Source organism: Cebus imitator, unplaced genomic scaffold (genome assembly GCF_001604975.1).
Source record: "Cebus imitator isolate Cc_AM_T3 unplaced genomic scaffold, Cebus_imitator-1.0 Scaffold658, whole genome shotgun sequence".
Classification (NCBI taxonomy): Eukaryota; Metazoa; Chordata; class Mammalia; order Primates; family Cebidae; genus Cebus; species Cebus imitator.
The window spans coordinates 366,404-379,512 of NW_016107973.1; the positions used below are offsets into that span (position 1 = coordinate 366,404).

General features: G+C 38.8%; 1 long non-coding RNA gene across 2 annotated transcripts in view; it reads left to right on the forward strand.

Annotated features, from left to right (window-relative positions):
• The window catches only part of LOC119469451, a 90,045-nt gene that overhangs the window by 68,937 nt on the left and 7,999 nt on the right, over nucleotides 1-13,109 (forward strand). For both annotated transcript variants that reach the window (XR_005198266.1, XR_005198267.1), the window contains one exon: nucleotides 445-606. This is a non-coding gene — a long non-coding RNA (uncharacterized LOC119469451). The remainder of the gene's footprint in view (nucleotides 1-444; nucleotides 607-13,109) is intronic.

The following is a 13,109-nucleotide window of genomic DNA, read 5'->3' on the forward strand; positions in this document are numbered from 1 at the left end:
GCTCACTACAGCCTCTGCCTTCCGGGTTCAAGCAATTCTCCTGATTTAGCCTCCTGAGTAGCTGAGATTACAGGCACATATCTCCATGCCCGGCTAATTTTTGTATTTTTAGTAGAGATGGGGTTTCATCATCTTGGTCAGGCTGGTCTCAAACTCCTGACCTCGTGATCCACCCGCCTCTGCCTCCCAAAGTGCTGGGATTACAGGCGTGAGCCACAACACTCAGCTTCATTCCTTTTCAATGTTGTTGTTAGAAGACAGATTAGGAAAGGAAAAGAAAAAAGCCCCAGTGAGAAATTCACTGATGACCATTCTAATTGTTATGATTTACTACTCAATTGTATCAGTGTCATTGGTCACTAACCCAGTGCCTAGCATGGTGCCAGACACATAGTTACTCTGATAAAGCACAGTGATTGCTGGGTTCTCTCTCTCCTTGTGCAGCTCTTCATGCGGATGTCTGAGCTCATATCAGGTCTGAAGAAGGCAGATTCTGAGGATTTGAGTCATGATGGCTGCCAAAGCTTCTACTCCTGATTTAAAGGGCAACAATCCTAGGAGACCAGCAGCACTTACATCCCTGGTAGGATATGACACCTGTGTATGGTGAGTTCATAGATCTGAAAAAAAGCATGTTGTGGAATAGGTCCTGTGAAGTTCCCAAAATAGCCTAAAAGTAAAGAAGCTACTTTGATCTCATCACTGGGGAAGAGGTTTAATGGGTGGAATTTCCTTTCATCAGCAGCTGCATGCTTTGAAGTAGCCCTTGACACCCATCTAAGTGATGCCTGCTTTGAAAGCAATGAATTAGCCACACTGAAGAAAGAACTTGATCTTAATATGCACTTACAATACATGTTTTTCTGACTGTGTAAGTCATTCCCATGTATCTCGCAGATGGGGGCTGAACTATGTAGTTGGTTAGCAGGTGTTCCTAGCAATTTGATTCATGTAGTAATATTCTCCTTGCTGTCTATCAGTTTTAGCCTCATTTTAATTTTTTTAAAAGACTTTCTCAGAAAAAAAAAATTGAGGGAATTCCACAGGAATTTTAATATCAACTTGTTAAGTTCTAAAAAAAAAAAAAATATGCTAGTTTTTTGACTGGGATCCCATTGAAAGCACAGATCATTTTGAGGAGAACGGACGTCATAACAAAACTGAGTCATCCAACTCAAGAAGAGAAAAAAAAAAAGGCCTAGAGACAATCTACAGGTCAACTCTGGAAAGATCAATCTATAAAAAATAGTTATAATACTTCCAATTTTATATTTGTGATTAGAATTGAATCAGTTGAATTGTGTTTTTCTTCCTTTTCTTCCTTACCTGATGAATCCTGAGTTCTTTGGTGGTAAGAGGGAGGGAGAGAGCATGTGTATATATCAGTGTATGTACATGCACATATATGTTTGTATCACTGAAGTTGTGATGAGTGTCTATTGTTAGGAACACTTAAGGAGTGTTAATGTGGTCACATCAGTCCCTTTCAATTCCTCGTACATTTTATGAACCAAATCAGAGTGATTATTCTTTGCGTTTTTTCCACCTTTCCTCAGCCAGCATGGTTACCATGGTGACTCAGTGACTACTGTGGAATTTTGTGCAGACTGAGCATCCATGTATGATTCTTCTCTAAATCACTCACACCCAGTTGTCTGTCCACCAGACATAGTATGAGCCTTTGATCTTATGTGCAGTTGTTCACTTTTAAAGGGCTCAGAAGAAACTTGCTTTGCTTCTCTGAGGTTAAGCTACATAACATGAGAGGACAGTAAGTAACTTAAAAGAAAAAGAAATGGGTTGTTGATATTCTTCTCCTTCCTCAAGCTTTATCAGGAGGTTAGAAGAAATATTACCGGAATCATACGGCATGGACTCTCTTGTGTCTGGCTCCCTTCAATCAACATATGTGTGTGAGATTAACATTTGTTGTTGTTTGTAGTTGTAGATTATTCATTCTTGTTGCTGTAAAGTATTATATTATTTGGATATTTCACCATATAGTTATCTGTTATAGGAACTTGGGTATTTTCCAGTTTTTAACTTATCATGAATAATGATGGTATGAACATTTTTGTTTGTGTCTAATGGATGGGCATATATTTTCATCTCTCTTGGGCGTATACCAAAGAATAGCATTTCTGAGTCATAGGGTATGTTTGTGTGTGGCTCCATAGATACCACCAAGCAGTTTGTTAAAGTGTTTTTTGTTTTTTTTTTTCAATCTGTATTCCCACAAGCAGTATGTGAGTGTTTCACTTAATCCATGTCCTCACCAACACGTGATATTTTCCATCTTTTCCATTTTTGTTGTTCTGGTGAGCATGTGGTAGTATCTTTTCCTGGTTTTAATTGCAATTTCTCCAAAGTGTTAAGTCTCTTTTAATTCGAAGAAGGTCTATCCTTTTTTTCAACATTCTACCTTAGTCAGAGTTCTCCAACGAAACAGAACCACTCATATATATATGTGTATATATACACACAAATATATATGCACATACACACACTCATATATATGTATGTATGTATATGTGTGTATATATATATATAGACACACACACACACACACACACACACACACACACAGAGAGACATTGCAGAGATATTGCAGGTTCAGTTACAAACCTCTGCAGTAATGCAAATACCATATTAAGCAAGTCACATGAATTTTATGGTTTCCCACTGCATATAAAAGTTATGTTTACACTACTGTAGTCTGTAAAATATGCAATAGCATTATGTCTATAAAAATGGTGTACTTACCTTAATTTAAAAATACTTTATTGCTTCATCTGAGCCTTCAGTGAATCATTATCTTTTTGTTGGTGGAGGGCCTTGATGCTGTTGATGGCTAACATATCAGGGTGGTGGTTGCTGAAAGTTAGCATGGTTCTAATAATTTCTTAAGATAAGACAAAAATGAAGTTTGTTGCATCCATTGACTCTTCTCACAAGATTTCTCTGTAAGCATGTGATACTATTTGATAGCGTTTTACCCAAAGTTGAAGTTATTTCAAAATTACAATCTTCTCAAACCCTGCCACTGCTTTATCAATTTTATATAATATTCTAAACCTTTTGTTGTCATTTCAATGATGGTCACTGCATCTTCACTAGGAGTAGATTCCATCTCAAACAACCACTTTATTTGCTCATCCAGAAGAAAAAACTCCTTATCTGTTCAAGTTTGATCATGAGATTGCGGCAATTCCGTCACATCTTTAGGCTCCACTTTAATTCTGGTTCTCTTGCTATTTCTACATCTGTAGTTACTCTTCCACTGAGGTCTTAAACCCCTCAAAGTCATCCATGGGGGTTGGAATCAACTTCTTTCAAATTCTTGTTAATGTTGATATTTTGACCTTTTCCTATGAATCACAGTGTTCACAATGGCATGTAAAATGATGAATTCTTTCTAGAAGATTTTTCCATTTACTTTGCCTGGGTCTGCCAGAGGAGTCATTAAGCAGTAGGCCTCAATAGTGGGCTTAAAATATTAAGTAAAGTATGCTGAAAACAGAGGTGCTGTCGTTTAGTCTTGTTGTTTTATTTCTAGTGTACAGGCAGAGTATATTTAGCATAATTCTTAAGGACCCTAGGATATTCAGAATGGTAATTGAACATTGGCTTCAATTTTAAGTCACTAGCTTCATTAGCACCTAAAAAAAATGAGTCAGTGTGTCCTTTGAAGCTTTGAAGCCAGGCATTGTCTTCTACTTTCTAGCTATGGAAGTTCTACATGACATCTTTTTCACTATAAAACTATTTTCTCTACATTGAAAAGATTTTGTTTAGTATAGCAATCCTCGTCAATTATTTTACCTATGTCTCTGGATAATTTGCTGCAGCTTCTATATGAGCAAATGCTACTTCACCTTGCACTTCCATATTGTGGAGATGGGTTCTTTCTTTAAGCCTCATGAACCAACCTTTGCTAGCTCCAGTTTTTCTTCTGGCTATACTTTTCTTCTGCTGCTTTCTCATGTTTCTTAGCCTTTATAGCATTGAATAGAGTTAGAGCCTTGCTCTGGATTAAGCTTTGGCTTAAGGGAATGTCATGGCTGGTTTGATTGTCTATCCAGGTCACTAAAACTTTCTCCATATCAGCAATGAGGCTGTTTTGCATACTTTTCGTTCATGTGTTCACTGGAGTAATGCTTTTAATCTCCTTGAAAAATGTTTACTTTGCATTCACAACTTGGCTGTGTGGTGCAAGAGGCCTAGCTTTTGGCCTATCTTGACTTTTGACATGCCTTGCTCACTGAGCGTGAATATTTCTAGCTTTTGTTTTAAAGTGAGATACATGGGACACTTCCTTTCACTTGAACATTCAAAGCCATTATAGGGTTAATATAATAGCCGAATTTCAATATTGTTGTGTCTCAGGAAGTAGGGAGGCCTGAGGACAGGGAGAGAAACTGAGGAGCAGCCAGTCAGTGAAGCAGTCGGAGTACACACATTTGCCAATTAAGTTAGTCATCTTAGATGGGTGTAGTTTGTGGTGCCCCAAAACAATTACAACAGTAACATCAAAGGCCACTGTTCACAGATCACCACAGCAGCTATTACAATAATAATGAAAAAGTTTAAAGTATTGTGAGAATTACCAAAATATGATAGAAACACAACGTGAGCACATGCTATTGGAAAAATGGTGCCAATAGACCTGCTTGATGCAGGGTTGCCATAAAGTTTCTGTTTATAAAAAATGCAATATCTGTGAAGTCCAATAAAGCAAAGTATAATAAAATGAGATATGCCTGTATGTGTGTACATATGCATACACACACACACACACACACACACACACACACACACACACATGGTCCTTGACTTATTACGGAGTTATATCCCATTAAACCTATCCTAAATTGAAAATATCGTAAGTCAAAAATGCACTTAATACACCTAACCTACTAAACATCATAGTTTAACCTAACTTGCCTTAAACATGCTCAGAACCTTTACATTCGCCTATACCTGAGAAAAATCATTCAATACAAAGTCCGTTTTATAATAAAGTATTGAATATCTTGTGTAATTTATTGAATACTGTACTGAAAGTGAAAAACGGTTGTGTGGATACTCAAAGTATAGTTTCTGCAGAATGCATATCACTTTTGCACTACCATAAAGTTGAAAAATTATAAGTTGAACCACAGTAATAAAGATTTATTATAAGTAATTGGCTTATGTAATTATGAAGGCTTTATTATAAGTAATTGGCTCATGTAATTATGCAGATGTTGAGATTTCTCAACATTCGCAGTAGGCAAACTTGATTTCCAGGAAAGCTTATGGTGTAGTTCATGAAGGTCTAAGAATCAGGAGAGTTAATGATATAAATTCCAGGCCAAAAGCCTGCTGGCTAGAGACACAAGAAAAGGTGATTTGAATTCATGTCCAAAGGCAGAAAAAGACTAACGTTTCAGTTCAGAAAATTAGGCAGAGAAATTCCTCCTGGTCAGTCTTTTGTTCTGTTCAGATCTTCAATTGATTGGATGAGGCCTAGGTACATTAGAGAAGGCAATCTTCTTTACTCAGTTCACCCATTTAAATGTTAATCTCATCCAGAGACACCCTCAAAGACACACCCAGAATAACTTTGTTTTTTTTTTTTTTTNGACAGGATCTCATTCTGTTGCCCAGGCTATAGTGCAGTGGCACCATCTTGGCTCACTGCAACCTCCATCTCCCAGGTTCAAGCAATTCTCCTGCCTCAGCCACCTGAGTAGCTGGGATTACAGGTATGTGCCACCATGCCTGGCTAATTTTTGTATATTTAGTAGAGACGGAGTTTTGCTGTTAGCCAGGCTGGTCTTGAACTCCTAACCTCAAATGACCTGCCTGCCTCAGCCTCCCAAAGTGCTGGGATTACAGGCATGAGCCACTGTGCACAGCCCAGAATGAAGTTTGACCAAATATCTGGGCCCCTTGTTGCTCAGTCAAGTTAACACATAAAATTAACCATCACACCTTCCAATGTATTTGCTTAAGACATTTTGCCCTGTGGAATTTGCTTTGTGGATTTTGCTGACTTATATCCTCATTGTGTTGTTTATTATGTTCCACTGGCAACTTTTTTTCCTTTAAATTTGTATTAGATTGATAGTCTTGATCCAATTCAGATTTTTTGGCAGAAATACCTACTATATGGTAGTGTTTATTCCTATAGCGTTATACCAGAAGGAGGTTAATTGTATCTAGTTGTTTCTCCTCTTATGATGTTAAGATTGATCACTAGGTTCAAAAGTTGTTAGACTGATTATTGTCATAGACTGTTTTTATTACATTGAGTTATGCCCTTTGTATGCCAGTTTTTCTGAGAGTTTTAATCATAAAGGGATGCTGGATTTTGTCAAATGCTTTTCCTATGTCTATTGAGATGATCATGTGATTTTTGTTTTTAAATTTGTTTATGTGATATATCACATTTATGACTTGTATATGTTAAACCATGCCTGCATCCCTGGTATGAAACCTACTTGATCATGGTGGATGACCTTTTTGATATGTTGTTGGATTCAGTTTGCTAGTATTTTGCTGAGGATTTTTTTTTTTTGAGATAGAGTCTCACTCTGTTGCCCAGACTGGAGTACAGTGGTGTGGTATTGGCTCACTGCAGCCTCCGCCTCCCAAGTTCAAGTGATCCTCCCACCTTAGCCTCCCAAGTAGCTGGGATTACAAGCGTACACCACCACACCTGGCTGATTTTTGTATTTTTAGTATATATGGGGTTTCACCATGTAGGCCAGGCTGGTCTCAAACTCCCAACCTCAATTGATCCACCTGCCTTGGCCTCCCAAAGTTTTGGGATTACAGGCATGAGCCATCACACCTGGCCAAGGATTTTTACATCTATGTTTATCAGGGATATTGGCCTGTAGTTTTCTTTTTTGTTATGTCCTCCCCTGGTTTTGGTATTAAGGTGATACTGGCTTCACAGAATGATTTAGTGAGGATTCCCTCTTTCTCTGTCTTTTAGAATAGTGTCAATAGGATTGGGACCAATTATTATTTGAATGTCTGATAGAATTCAGCTATGAATCCATCTGGTCCTGGACTTTTTTTGTTGTTGGCAATTTTAAAATTACCATTTCAGTCTTGCTGCTTGTTATTGGTCTGTTCAGAGATTCTGTATCTTCCTGGTTTTAATCTAGGAGGGTTGCATATTTCCAGGAATTTATCCATCTCCTCCTCTAGGTTATCTAGTTTCTTTGCATAAAGGTGTTCATAGTAGCCTTCAATGTTCTTTGTATTTCTGTGGTGCCAGTTGTAATATCTCCCGTTTTGTTTCTAATTGAGCTTATTTGGATTTTCTCTCTTTTCTTGGTTAGTCTTGCAAATGGTCTATCAATTTTATTTATCTTTTCGAAGAACCAGCTTTTTGCTTCCTTTATCTTTATTTTTTGTATTGTTTTTCCTAGCTTTAATTTTGTTTAGTTCTGATCTAATCTTTATTTACTTTCTTCTTCTAGGTTTGGGGTTGGTTTGTTCTTCTTTTTCTAATTCCTAGAGGTATGATGTTAGATTGTCTACTTGTGGTCTTTCAGACTTTTTGATATAGGTGTTTAGGGCTATGAACTGTCCTTTTAGCACTGCCTCTGCTGTATCCCAGAGGTTTTGATGGTCTATGTCACTACTGTCATTCAGTTTGAAGAATTCGTTAATTTTCATCTTGATTTCGTTTTTGACCCAATGATCATTCAGGAGCAGGTTATTTAATTTCCATGTATTTGCGTGGTTTTGAAGGTTCCTTTTGGAGTTGATTTTCCATTTCATTCCACTGTGGTCTGAGAGAGTGCTTGATATAATTTCAATTTTCTTAAATTTATTGAGGCTTGTTTTGTGACCTATCATATGGTCTATCTTGGAGAAAGTTCCATGCACTGTTAAATAGAATGTATATTCTGTGGTTGTTGGATGGAATGTTCTGTAAATATATGTTAAGTCCATTTGTTCTGGGGTGTAGTTTCAATCCATTGTTTTTTTTTGTTGTTGACTTTCTGTCTTGATGACCTATCTATTGCTGGCAATGGAGTATTGATGACCCCCACTATTAATGTGTTGCTGTCTACCTCATTTCTTAGGTGTAGTAATAATTGTTTTATAAATTTGGGAGTTCCAGTGTTAGGTGCATATATACTTAGGATCATGATAGCTTCCTATTGGACAGGGCCTTTTATCATTATATAATGTCCCTCTTTGTCTTTTTAAACTGCTGTTGCTTTAAATTTTGTTTTGTCTGACATAAGAATAGCTACTCCTGCTCATTGGTGTCCATTTGCATGGAATGTCTTTTTCCACCCCTTTACCTTAGATTTATATGAGTCCTTATGTGTTAGGTTGGTCTCTTGAAGGCAGCAGATAGTTATTTAGTGAATTCTTATCCATTCTGCAATTCTGTGTCTTTTAAGTGAAGCATTTAGGCCATTTATATTAAAGATTAGTATTGAGAAGTGGGATACTATTCCATTCATTGTCCTATTTGTTTCCTGTATACCTTGATTTTTTTTCAAATTGTATTTTTGTTATGTAGGTCCTGTGAGATTTATGCTTTAAAGAGCTTCTGTTTTGATGTGTTTCCAAGATTTAGAGCTCCTTTTAGCATTTCTTGTAGTGCTGGCTTGGTATTGGCAACTTCTTTCCACATTTGTTCATCTGAAAAAGACTGTTTCTTTCATTTATAAAGGTTAGTTTCACTGGATACAAAATTCTTGGCTGATCATTGTTTTATTTAAGGAGGCAAAGATAGGGACCCCAATCCCTTCTAGCTTGTAGGGTTTCTGCTGAGAAATCCGCTGTTAATCTGGTAAGTTTTCCTACATAGATTACCTGGTGCTTTTGCCTCACAGCTCTTAGGATTCTTTTCTTTATCTTAACTTTAGATAACATGATGACAATTTACCTAGGTAATGATCTTTTTGAGATGAATTTCCCAGGTGTTCTTTGAGCTTCTTGTATTTGTATGTCTAAGTTTCTAGCAAGACTGGGGAAGTTTTCTTCAATTATTCTCCCAAATATGTTTTCCAAACTTTTAGATTTCTCTTCTTCCTTGGGAACATGGACTATTCTTAGGTTTAGTCATTTAACATAATTCCATACTTCTTGGAGGCTTTGTTCATTTTTTCTTATTATTTTTTCTTTGTTTTTGTTGGATTGGGTTAACTTGAAAACCTTGTCTTTGAGTTCTGAAGTTCTTTCTTATGCGTGTTTGATTCTATTGCTGAGACTTTTTAGAGCATTTTGTATTTCTGTAAGTTCATCCATTATTTCCTGAAGTCTTGATTGTTTTTTATTTATGCTATTTCACTGAAGATATCTCCCCTCATTTCTTGTGTCATTTTATTTCCTTAAATTGGACATCACCTTTCTCTGGTGCCTCTTTGATTGGCTTAATAACTGACCTTCTGAATTCTTTTTCAGGTAAATCAGGGATTTCTTCTTGGCTTGGATCCATTGCTGGTGAGCTGGTGTGATTTTTGGGGGAGTACTAAAGAACCTTGTTTTGTCATATTACCAGAATTGTTTTTCTGGCGCCTTCTCATTTAGGTAGGCTGTGTCAGAAGGATGATCTAGGGCTCAAGGATGTTGTTCAGATTCTTTTGTCCCATGGTTGTTCTTTTGATGTAGTACTCTCCCCCTTTTCCTAGGAATATGATTTCCTAAGAGCTGAGCTGTAGTGCTTGTTATCTCTCCTCTGCATCTAGCCACCTAGCAGGTCTACCAGGCTCAGACTGGAACTTCAGGTTATCTGCACAGAGTCCTGTGATGTGAACCATCTGCAGGTCTCTTGGCTGTGGATAACAGCACCTGCTCCAGTGGAGGTGGCAGAGGGCTAAAATGGATTCTGTGAGGGTCCTTAGATTTGGTTGTTTAATGCACTATTTTTGTGCTGGTTGGCCTCCTGCCAGGATGTAGCGCTTTGCAGAGAGCATCAGCTGTGGTAGTATAGGAAGAATCAGGTGGTGGGTGGGGCCCTGGAACTCCCAAGAGTATATGCTATTTGTCTTCAGCTACTAGTGCGGGTAGGGAAGGACTATAAGTTAGGGGCAGGGCTAGGCATGTCTAAGCTCAGACTCCCCTTGGGTGGGTATTGCTGTAGCGGCTGTGGGGGATGGGAATGTGGTTCCTAGTTCAATGGAGTTATGTTCCCAGGAGGATTATGGCTGCCTCTGCTGTGTCATGCAAGTTGTTAGGGAAGTAGGGGAAACCTGGCAGTCATAGGCCTCACCCAGCTCCCACGCAACCCAAGAGGCTGGTCTGGCTCCCACTGTGGTCCCCTCAACAGCACCGAGTGTGTTTCCAAGAAATGGTTGAGCTGGGCTGAGAATTTGCCCCAGGGTCCCAGCCTCCCAGCTGCAAAAGCAAGCTGAGCTTTCGTGCCTCCCTGCCTGTGGCGTCTGCACACCAGATTCACGCCCTCCCCTGAGTTCTGGCCAGGAGACTTCCTATTCAGTTGGAATTGTTACAGAGTTCAGCTGGAGGTTTCCTTTTCCCTGTGGTCTTTTCCCAGTACCTCTGGTAGCCCTCCCCAAGGACTTCTGTGAAACAAGGCAGAATGGCTTTCTACGGGACCCAGGGAGCCCACAGACTTGTCCTCCTGCTTCCTCTACCCCAGTATTTCGCTTAGCTCCCTGAATTGACTCAGCTCCAGGTAAGGTCAGAATCCTCTTCCATGATCTAGACTTTCAGGTCCCCAGTGAGGGTGTGTTTTTGGGAATGGATGATCCCCTTTTGCAGTTCCACAGCTTGGGCACTCACAGTATTTGGGGTGTCTCCCAGGTCCTGCAGGAGCAATCTGCTTCCTTCAGAAGGTCTGTGGGTTCTCTCAGCTTTCCTGGTTTATTCCTGCAGTAGTTCTGGAGCAAAAGTACATGATGCGAGTTTCCACACACTTCTCTGTCTGCCTGGGAGCTGCAATCTAGTCTTGCCTCCCATCTGCCATGATTCCTCTGGAATTTCTTCTTGAGCCTCAAGAATAAATAGTGCAGAAGATCTAGAAATATTATTGGGCCAGCTAGACTGAAGATGGGAATCATTAACCTTGTACCCCAGCTGCAAAACCCATCAACTGACCACAGGTCTTTGAGTAAGTCCCTTTCCCTTTGTTGACCTCAGCCCAAACACAGAGGAGCACTCAGCATAGAAACAGTGATTAGAGATGCGGGCTTTGGGGTTAGAAGTTTCTGAATTTGACCCTGGGAACCATCACTTTTTGGTTGTATGATCTATAGTAAGCAGTGTATCTATTAATACTATATACCCTATAATTGTTAGCATATTGTATTATTATTATTCATTTCACCTATCTAAAGGGTGAATAATAGGAGTAGGAATACATGGCCAGGTATTATGTTTCATGAACCTATAATGAAATAACTGTTGGACAGAGTATTTGATATGTAGATTAAAGGAAGTCTATAGAAATCTTACGAGCAGATCCAAATATATATTATTCAATATGCTACATGTATGCCATTTCCAATCAGATGCATTATTTAAGAACTGAGGCTTGGTCAACTGGAAAAGGGTTCATTGGAAAGCAAAGCTGGTGCAAGGCACAGTGGCTCATGCCTGTAATTACAGAACTTTGGGAAGCCGAGGCAGGAGCATAGCTTGGGCCCAGGAGTTCAAGATGAGCCTGAACAACATAGTGAGACCCTATCTCTACAAAAAAATTTTAAAAATTAGGCATGGATGGTAACACATGGCTGTAGTCCTACCTACTCAGGAGGCTGAAGTGGGAGGATTGCTTGGACCCAGGAGGTCAAGTCTGCAGTGAGCTGTGATCACACCACTGTACTACAGCCTGAGGGATAGAGCAAGAACCTTAAAAAAAAAGTTGTATCATATATTTTACCTTGTAATTAACCAGAATGCCTCATCCACATATTAGTACTTAAGGTAAAAGCAAAACTAAAATAAAAAGTACAGGATATTAAACTATATATATGGTATATTAATTAATATATGGGTTGTATATGTAATGCATGTACAGTACATGTGCATACATGTATACACTAAAAAATCCCAGTCAAAGAACATAGCCCAATCTTAACTTCAACGATGATGGGATTGATTTTTTTTTTTTTTGACACAGGATCTTGCTGTGTCACTCAGGCTGGAGTACAGTGGCATGATCTCAGCTAACTGCAGCTTCTGCCTCCCAGGTTCAGTCTATTCTCCTGCCTCAGCCTCCTGAGTAGCTGGGATTACAGGTGTGAGATGCCATACCTAGCTAATTTTTTTTTTGTATTAGTACAGACAGGTTTTGCTATATCGCTCAGGCTGGTGGTCTTGAACTCCTGGCTTCAGGTGATCCACCTGCCTTGGCCTCCCTAAGTGCTGGGATTACAGGTGTGAGATGCCATACCTAGCTAATTTTTTTTTTGTATTAGTACAGACAGGTTTTGCTATATCGCTCAGGCTGGTGGTCTTGAACTCCTGGCTTCAGGTGATCCACCTGCCTTGGCCTCCCTAAGTGCTGGGATTACAGGTGTGAGCCACTGCACCCAGTCTATGATGGGACTGATATTTTTAACTTCTCCACTTGGCTCAGTATTAAGCCTTTGGTGAGTATGGATTGTACTTATGGAAAAAAAAAAGACCACTATGTCCCCTAAAACCTCTGCTACTTATAAAGAGTATAGAGAACTATAAAATTAATCCAAGTTAAGAAAAACTTTACTCCTTCCTGATTCTTTCTTCCCTCCTAGAGATAATCAGTATCCAGAATGGGATACTTACTATCCCACATTGTTTTTTTAGTCCTTTACTACATATGAGAGTGTCCCTAGACAAAATATCATATTCTTTTGCATATTTGTCTATATACAAGCACACACACACATAAATACTATAGGTGTTCTTGTCTTCCAACTAGCTAATTTAACATTAAATGTCTATATGTATATGTACACACACACAAGCTTGATTCTTACACTTAAGAGAGTGTTGTGAGGAGTTTAAGGGGAAAACCTCACCAGATCCCAGCACAGTTTTTGACACATCAGTGTTTGCTTCCTTCTCATCCCAACTCTGCTAACTGGGATGTTACTTATTTTCACATTCACTTCTATTTTTACCATTAAGCATTCTTCTCCTTT